This window comes from Arctopsyche grandis, chromosome 5, assembly GCF_051622035.1.
Source record: "Arctopsyche grandis isolate Sample6627 chromosome 5, ASM5162203v2, whole genome shotgun sequence".
NCBI classification, from domain to species: Eukaryota; Metazoa; Arthropoda; class Insecta; order Trichoptera; family Hydropsychidae; genus Arctopsyche; species Arctopsyche grandis.
In genome coordinates, this window is record NC_135359.1 from 31,908,969 (window position 1) to 31,919,643 (window position 10,675).

Consider the following 10,675-nt stretch of genomic DNA (forward strand, 5'->3'; position numbering starts at 1 on the left):
CAGGAAGGCTTAACAGGAAACCTTAAATGCGCCTTCCTGGTCCACATAATTATTACATAGATACATGTAAATCTAAACAATATCTGTCATCTATCGTCAGATATTACAAATATCGTATTAATACGATAAATAACGATGAATAACTTTCATGTAACAATACGAATTTTATATTCGATAAACAACCACAGAGACATCTATGGTGAGCAATATGGCGAAACCTAAGATATAACAATAACTAAAGGTTCGCAACAGAAAATTGGGAAGGAAACGCCAATTTTACAGGAATCGTTTCAATGAAAATCAGAAAAATTGGCAAATTCTGATAAGAAACGATCGACCTTGACAAATCAAGGTCTGGCCAATAGCGAGACTTAGCGGGAATCGAACTCGTAACATCAAGTACGAGATAATTCAACATTCACCACTAGACCACGCTACTGGTATATAATTTGATGTTGTTATAAGTAGAGACCGGAATCTGAAGGGGCTGTTTATTGTTCAAAGATTGTAAATGAATTGTTAATGGTTTGCCGAACCTTTTTTACAAAGGATTTACAACAATGGAACAATAGGCGGCACGTTTCCGGCCCCTTCAGATTCCGACCTTTCGTTATAAGTATATAATTTGATGTTGTTCATCTTGATGACGTTTTGCTGCGGCGCGTGATTTTTTTGTAATATACATATAGCCAGCAGGATGGCTCGGCGGTTGCGTTTATCTTTAGCACTGGGAGGTTTACCGGGTTCGATCCCGTGCTAATCTTTAATATAATAAATATTTAATACTAATATTACCAATATTGAAAAGTAAACAAAAAGAAAACGTGTTTTATTATCATAAAAAAAGACAAATTAGATATAATCAACGCTTTAAAAAGTGGTGTCTTAGGATGTTTTTTTGTCAAATAAATATGGTGTTGGAACGTCAACCATATTTATTTGAAAGGAAGTTAATGAAAAAATGACGAAAGTTATGAAAAAATCGGGAAATGAAGAAATCGAAGAGTGTGGTTCATTCTCAAAGACGAACGCCTGGACAGCCAATATCTGTTCCATTATTGTATGAAAAGTATATTCGATTTGGCAACTTAAGCTAACTTTAAGCGAAAATCCATAATTGAATTTATTAATAAAGAATAATTTAATATTGATCTTCATGTTATTATATATGTATGTAAATTTAGACAAATAAGAATTATTCATACTGAATGTACACGTCTTTGACTGTCGATTGTATTTTTTTCAATTATCCGGACTACCTTCATCCCCAATTAGCCCGGACAATCGAGGTTATACTGTATGCCTTTTCAATGTAGCAGAGTAGTAGGGGTATAACACATGTTTAATGACGAAACCATCTTTTTTAACATGAATTAAATACTAAAAAAAATATATATGTTTGGTTTTCAGTTGAATTGAATACATTTATACAAGGAAAATGTAGGTATATGTTCACTCAGACTGTTAGAGTGCTGCAAATGAAGAATAAAACATATATTTAGCCAGCAGTATGGCTCGGTGTTTGCGTTTATATTTAGCACAGAGAGGTTACCGGGTTCGATCTCGTGCTAATATTTAATACTGCTTGTCAGACTTGAATATTTGTGAATCCAAGTCGATCTTTTCTTATCAGAGATTGCCAATTTATCTGATTTCATTGTTGAAACGGTTCCTCCAACAAATTGGCAAAATCATCCTACCGCTATGTCACAAGTATCTGAATTTGATTTATGTACACTATATAAAAAATTATGTATATGTATAAATCCATAGATAAATTAATAAATTATTAATTTCGTGTTCTTCAACCTCCCGAAATACAGCGATTTGTGTGATAAAAATGCTGCAATGTTTTCAAATCATTGTCTAAGAATGATTTGAATATTGAGGTCCACCTGTTAGGCATTCCTAGTATATATATATATATATATATATATATATATATATATATATATATATATATATATATATATATATAAATATATATATATATATATATATATATATATATATATATATATATATATATATATATATATATATATATATATATGTAAAATAAAAATAAAATAGTATCAATAATGTATCATCCGTTCAAAAACTGCAGAAAACACCAGTGCATAAAATGCAATCAAATCAAATTTCGACAGTACACCCATCCGACCGAAATTTGCAACACACAAATCACATTAACGACGAGAAACGTACCACATTGAAATCGGACAAAAAATTGATCGAATGCTAAATTTCGAGGCGGAAACGATTGAAACATATGCAAAGGATTAAAATTTTACGAGTCGAACGTTCAATTCGGACCACGCCCGGTAATCCGGATCATACACTACTCCATTAAATTGCCAGTTCGATTATAAACGTATACAATGTGCCGAAGGCTGTGAATTTTAAAAATGAATTCGCGGCTCGGTGGATTTTTATTTTGTGACGCCCAGCACTGAATATATGTATGTACATACGCGTCCATATTCTGACAGTGTCAATGGCGGGAAAAAATGATGTGCTGATGATACGTAGCTAAAATCATGAAGAAATGGCCGAACTGAATGATTATAGACAGCCACCAACGGTGACACGACAACTCGCTCACAGATTTTCCGTAAACCGACGATGCGCTCCAGGCATTACGTATACGGCCATCTCTTTCTCACCCCGTCTGTTCACCAAGATCTCGTTTACTATACCATTACGTATGAAGCCATCTCTTTCCCAAACCGTCTGTTTACCGATAACAGACGGTCTGTGAAAGAGATGGCTACATCATCTTCAGGTGGATAAAAATTGGGACAAAATCCCACAAAAGGATGAAAGAGACGTAAAGAATGAGAGGAGATCTAATTGAAGTCCATAAAATTATAAATAGCCATTGCAATTGTCCTATGATACACCTGCTTACATTTTATACTAACACTTATGTGAGAAGTCATACTCTCAGACTCCAAAAACATATTTATTACAAAATAATAAGAGAATCCTTCTTTTATAATAGATTGGTTAAAGTTTGGAATAGTTTGCCAATGAATTAGTAACTTGTAGTAACTTAAACTTTTTTAAAAATAAACTTGATGATTTCCTTAAAATAAATGGGTTTTTGTAGATCTTCCATTTTTTAATTAAATTTTTCTTTTATATTTTCTCTTGTTTGGTTTATTTTCGTCTATTTTGAGTGGTTATTTTTTTTCTTTTTGGCTTCCTTCGTTGATTTTTATTTTCATTATATATATATATATATTTTTTTTTTCATCATCTTATTTAATATTTGTGTTTCTGCACTACTGTATGATTATCAAACCCCTTAGATCCATCGGCTTTGCCGCCTTTCCCAAGTATTCTTCTATATTTAATAAATAAATATTGAAATCTTGGCTATAAATATAAATGTTTTGTCGAAAATTAAACAAAAGGCCCCTTCCGAAATCCGTTTTTTGAACAAAGAGTTTCCGGAAATCCAATACTGTTTATATTTTACACATTTTCCAAATACGTTTTACTTAAATAACACGGATTTTAGTTAGAATAAAAATTATTTGACTATGCCGATTTGTATTTGGAACAATTTCAACGATAGATTGAGATAGTCAAAAAATGTCTGATTCAGACTTTTACGTAATACAATTTTTCCTATGACTATAAATACAAAAAGCTGTTCGTAAAGTCGACTTGCTATTTCACATAATATAAAAAAAAAATATATATATATATACATACATATGTCAACATCCCATATTCCATTCCATACCACTGTGACAATGTGGTAGAGCAAGCAAATTTCCCATGGAACAGCTTTTAATATTAAACAAGATAAAATCGGCAAGCCGATGTACATACAAATAATCAAAAATCGGCGATGAAATTTTTCACTTGTGAAAATGCATCATTTAATTGGTGCTAGTGTGAGTTTTGGTTGGAGTCGTTAGTTGTATATGGGGGTGGTATGGTTGGTGACCCAGTTGAGGGTGGTTGGCGGCAGCAGCCTGCTTTATCGGCCAAACCCTGGATCCGGTCCAACCTGCCGACCTGAACATATTATACATATATACATACATACATATGTACGTATAGTACCCATATACCCATTCACATTTTTGCAATATCTGGACCTATTCCGCGTTGAATAACCTCACCCTTCTTTTCTTGGCTCGGTTCTAAAGAAAAGTTTCAAATCTCCTTTTGCATAGAAATAGGAAAATTTATATATTTTGCCTATTTATTCATACAATTCCAAACAGGTTAATGTGCCAAATACATAAATAGCAGCGTAGCTCACTCGCAAGCGATCGTTTACTAGTGGGTTCAAATCTTAACCCTTAAATGCATACATTCGATTATCTTGATGATTGCGTATATCCTCGCTAAGTATCTGAATTATATGCCATATTTTATATGTACATATTTTTAAATTTTCCAACAATACAAATAATTAAGCTATTAACCAGCAGTGTGGACTAATGATTAGCATATAATGCTTTCGAGCAGAGTGGTCACGGTTCGATTCCCACTAGTACATAGCTTTTCTATTCTGTAGCAAATCTCAAGTTATGTAGCGTCTTGAGGTTCGCCAATTTCTATAATAAAATGCTGCAAAAATTTCTCCATACATGTCACTGTGGATAGTGTTAGTATGAATTCGCATTTTATAAAATACTTGTATTATTCTACATATATTAATAGACTCTTCGCTTTGAAGCGATCTGTAAAGGCTCCGTACACGCTCGATTGAAAATAAAAAATAAATAAATATTATCAACCCTTCGAAAGCTTATTAGGATCGCCACTGGATCCAAGACCCCCCTGGGTCGCCGACATGCAGTCGCTAATTATAACACAGCCTCTCCTGTGTTCCTATGTTCGATATTGCCTATTAATAACGCAAAGTAAATGCGGCAATAGAACCGATTCTACACGTAACCTTTCAAATTTTCAAACCATTTTTATTTATATATATACTAGTGTTTTGCCCATTTATTTCAACGGGTGGTTTCGAAAAGTAATTGAAACACGAATAAAAATAAAGTTATATGTAGTATAATGTATAATGTAAGGTAATTTATAGGTGAACGCGCACGTAATATTAATCATAATAAAAGTGGCACATTATTTATTTATTTTTAATTCTAATTTAGAAAACCAAGTCTTAATTTCAAAACAGAACAAATAATAAAATACATAACAAAAGACCAATTATAGGTTTCCGCTAGTAGCACTTCGCTTATACACTTAGCAATCCAACCCGTTCAAAAATGATGAATGAATGTGTGTGAGTGTGCCCTGAGGGCTTCTCCCCCCTCGCCTCCGACGCTTCCAGAGGCCTGGGGGCTTGGCTCCCCGCGCCCCCCGACGCCTCTGACACCCTGGAGGCGCTCTGGGTGCTCTCCGACGCCCAGCGCCTCCCGCGCTCCAGGGTCTTCGCCTCCGCGCCCCCATCCGAGACCTTTGGCACGGACGACGATCCCAGCGCAAATGTGAACGCGCTCGTCACCCCCTCCCCAACTTCCCCACTACCACGCTTCCCGGCGTCTCGATTACTCGGCTGTGATTGGTTCCCCATACTGCTTGATCGTCCGAAACATACAAACATATTTAGCGACAGTCGGTTTTTATATATATTATACCTACACATAGACGGACATATGCAACTAAAAGGAGACGAAAATAAATCACCTCGATTTACACGATCTTAAAATGAACACCCACGCACACATATGTACGTAAACACACACACACACACACACACACACACATACATAACTACACAAGCAATTAGTGTGGAGAGGCGTAACTTACCCCAGACGGGCGAGCAATTTAAAACACAGGTACGCCTACATAATTATCCTGCAGGAGCATATTACCCATCATATATAATACACAGTCATATAAGTTAATTACATTACCATGACTTCGGAAGAGGGGTAAGGAGATAGCATCCCCTCGTCGTATTCCCCCCTCCATAAATACACGCACACATACACACACACACACGTGTCTAAATATTAATACGAGTAATTTTTCTCGCGGGATACGAATCCAGGCGTACCCTTTGACGTGAGCCACACAGTCTTGGCACACCGTCAATCTTCGCAAATTCCCGCCATTCCTCCGTTTCCCCTCCGGTAATAATTTATTAGCCGTTTGTCAGATGTACGACTAGAAAATAATGAATTATTCACGGGACAACGAGAGTGAAAGCGGCCATAATACGTGTGTGCGCGCGCACAATTTCGCGCCGCGTATTTAGGCCCATTAGGGTCGAGGTAAATTTTTCATTTTTTTTTTCATGCTTATTCTGCATTCTTAGAAGTATACAAAAATGCGATTAAAAGTAAACAATTTTCGGTACGAAACTTTTGTTTGTTGAAATATTTATTAAAAAAATTGAAACTTTAGCGGCCGCTAAAGTATGCCTCGCATTCAATTCAATTGCCTGGCATCCGATTCGTCGAATAAATTTCGCAAATGAAAATTGCCTCGTTTCATAGCCATTATTCTCGTTTTTATTTTGGCAAAGCTTAAAATGAATTTTATGTATAAGTTCAGCGTATAATACAGTCGTTTGTGGAGCGAGTCGCGCGCTGCATATTTTACCCTTTCATCGTTTATATGTACATACATACATACATATAATAGCCGAATAGCTGCTTGGTCGAGTGAGAATTAAAAAAAAAAATCGTTTTTGAGAATATATGTTGGTATATTTTAATACCAATACATTGAAAATTAGTCAAAAACAATGTATACATACATATATACATACATGTGAAATACTAATTAACTCTCGTTTTACGCTCGTCTGCCTGCACTCGACTTTCAGTGTCTCCTTCAGTGGGCCCTTCAGGACTTCGCCAGTGTCGTCTCATTCTGAATAAATACCTACATATATTTACAAGAGGTATGTAGATACGCTAGGCGCACTACAGCTGGGGAGAAAAACTTCCTAAAAAAACTACCTGCGGAAAATTCAACCTCGGCTAAAACTCTCGGCGCTGAAGAGCAGCAACATGGAGCACATGGAATATTCACAAACAACGTGTATTTATATTCCTAATTAATTAATTAATTAATTTCAATCTACATAAGAAGAGATAATAGTGCCACTTATGATATAAATATCATGGAACAAAAAAAATACTCGGGAGTTTTCCATTATCTTTGGACGAAGACTTTTTAATTTTACACACTTAATTTGTTTGTAGAATAATTTTTATTATTTGCTATGTTTCTACCTTTACATACATAAATACATATATTCATCTCAACTTTAAAAAAAGCAATTTGTTTATCTCAAGTTAAACTGTGTCTTATAAAACAAGCAAAGAACAGCTATAAATTTAATATATAATTTCGAAAGATTCTTTGTATGTAAGTATTGTTGGTTGGGAACTTCAAAAACAAGTCAAAATTTCCATGACAACATGGGGATGGGAGACGGGGGGCGCCGGGTGCATAGGGAGCGAATGCCCCCGGGGGAGCCACCGGACTCTGTTATAATATATACATGTAATACATCTAATATATAATTTTGAAAGATACTTTGTAAGTTTGTAACTATAATTGGTTGGAAATCGAAAACAAGTCAGTGTCTATGACAATTCGATTGGATGAATATTTTTTTTTTCTATTCAAATAAATTTATTCGATTTGATTTTAAGTATTACATTCGCCATGTTTAAGTTGAATGCGCGCATTACACGCTCGTCGATCCAACCCGTTCACCCGTTTGAAATGATGAATCAGCGCTCAAATATATTATGTATTTTGTAAAAATCTATAATTGGGCTCAGATGTTATTTTGTTATATTTATTCTTTGTTTTTATGAATTTCTACATCTGAGGCCTGTTGATTTTTCAATAAATAAATAAATATCAAGAGCACAAGTTTAAAATAAGACGTTAGATTTTAAGATAAATGTTAGATTTTTGGGCTTATCGATCAATATTTTTGATCGAGAAGCCCAAACCTAGCTTTTGATTTTATATTCTAGATTTTTATCTAGATTTCGACTACATATACATATGTATATTAACATACATATAAAGTTTCGAATGTAAATCTAATTGGATCAAATGAATGACAGTTCTTCTTTTTCTAAAACTCACTCAAACTCATTTATAATCATTATTAACTCAACAATCCTGGATCTTAGAATGCAACGCTCATGATCATTCGCCTCCTCCGCCATTTTGTGCTGGGATCTGTTAATCTTAAATATAAATTTAAGTAAATTATACATATATGGACAATTAGTCTTCACCATTAAATTTCACTGACGAATAATATCTAAAAATCTCGAACTTTACATTGGAATCTAAATCAGAAAGAATACATATAAATAATGGAACGAGTGTCAAATATTGTAAAGATTTTTGTGCATACCCAAGCCTTCATGAAATTAAAGTATTAAAAGTGTTTAATAAATCACAAATCTATATGTGTACATATGAAAGGCTCTGAATCTAGTGCTCTTCTGCTCTTTGCGCGATCAAAACGAGGCTATGAGGTTGTGGGAGTACGAAAGAGATGGTGTGCGTAGGCCGTAGACCTGAGGGGTGGCATTCCCGGTTACCAGGTTACCCCCAGTTCCAGGGGAGAAAGCTGCATCTGCCTGGCATCCTGCCTTTAATGGGGCACGTGGCCCAGTTTAAAAGACAACCCCACCCACGTCCCTCAACCGGGGCAATCTACCCATCGATTTTAACCCCCGGCAGATTTACAGCTCATAAAACAGAATGAAACCACCTGTCCTGTCGAGCCTCTCGCCAAACAACAGAGTGCAGCCATATTACACCACTGTGGATGACCGCACCACGGATTTTTCCGGGAAAACTAAATTTCCGGCTCGGTGATATTTTCCTCCCGCGCACATGTCAAGCTTTTATATTAACAAAGTTTCAAAGTCTGCGAGGAAAAAAATCGTTCCGGGAAATATGAAAGCCTAATGACATTATAAATACGTAATACATTTTGGAAGTGATTTTCTCCTACAATACAGTATGGTATATTCATATTTACAAAATTGTGTAATCGAAAATTATCTATTGTACATGTTGGCATTAGCTCCACGGGTGAAATAGGCACGTACAATCGAGATTGTTTTGATTAGGCTTATTCCATGTATTTTTAATATCAAAATTTCATTCAAAAGTACATACTTCCAACGATGATCGAAAAATGATTGTTCGACTCGGATTGAAATAGTCTCATATAAAATACGGACATATTTTTCTATTAATAATAGATAATTTTTTGAAAATTGATACAAAATGAGAGCTTCCCGAACCGTTATGTTAAATATGTATGTGTATATGTACATACATCATAAGAGAAAAATAAACAATCCTCTAATTTTATACATAGCATACATATACTATATCTAAAATCTATAATGAAGTCTTTAAAAATTAAATATATAAATAACAAAATATATGTATGTACATATATTAATATTAGTATCTGGGAAATAAAATTTCGTTCATTATTTTAAAACTAAGCAATATTTTACTAGTATATATTGTTATATTCCTTTATGAGTATTTTAAACTACATATTTTTTAATGTAATATGATCAAAATTTTCATACGTTAATTGTTTTAAAAAGTCACTTTTCAAACATGAAGAGTTTCACTTACACGCAAATGTATTTATGTATGTACATACATACATACATATATAAGAGCACTCACCCAAAATGGTAGCTAAGAGATTTACGTTGAATAACGCGAAACGCTTGACCGAAATGCAACCAGGGTTTTAAAGAATGCCGAAGAAAATAGATCTTAATTTGCTGTAAAATTTTCAAATCTAACTAAGCAATTGAAATATTAAAATTGCAATAGTATATTATTTTCTTTTTCTTTTTAAAAAATCATATTTACCATACCGCCATTACAGTTGCCCTAAGCGACACCTGTGATTTTAATCTAGCGCATATTTAAATTCATTGACTTCTTGAAATCGTATTCAAATAGTGGTGACATAGTGGGTAAGATGGCTTTGCCAATTGAGATGAGGAATCGTTTCAAAAATTAAATCGGATAAATTAAGAATTAGGGGTATACGGGATCTTTCGTCTAGATCTATTAAAAATTTCACCGACACGAATTCATGGAATTTTCTCGGATTTTCTCGGAAAACCCGGGGCACACCTAGCACGTGTAAATCCGCATGACTATCACACACACAGATACATAAAGGTACATATGTATCACATCTCGTGCACGTGTCGTGATGGTTTCGTAGCGGTTTCCGGTTGAATGCCCTGAGTACATAATGTATGCATTGAAACGTCCGATCGATCGTTTGCCAACCGTGAAAACAAAATCTCCAACGTGAAAAATTTCATACAGATGTGACGCGAAAAAAATCCGTAGATACATACATATGTACGTATGTACATACGTATGCATATGTGTTTTGCATTACTTTTACACGTACATTCGTATATCCATAGGTTCAATTCCGTTATTGTTTGTGGGTCTCGGCCAAATTTGTTTTTCATACATTTGAACACATTCGAGAGTATACGCGACCAGATGGCGTCTTTGGCAAAAGCCGAATCCCCCAATAAGTTATTGGATTCTGAGTCGAGGTTTCAGAACCTCACGCGCCCTATATATATATTATTATATACATATGTATATACACACATACATATGTATGTATATG

The 10,675-nt window shown here is 34.6% G+C and overlaps 1 protein-coding gene across 1 annotated transcript in view; it reads right to left on the reverse strand.

The window, feature by feature from the left end:
• Positions 1 to 10,675, reverse strand: part of LOC143912008 (uncharacterized) — a 439,734-nt gene that overhangs the window by 81,835 nt on the left and 347,224 nt on the right. The window lies entirely within an intron of this gene.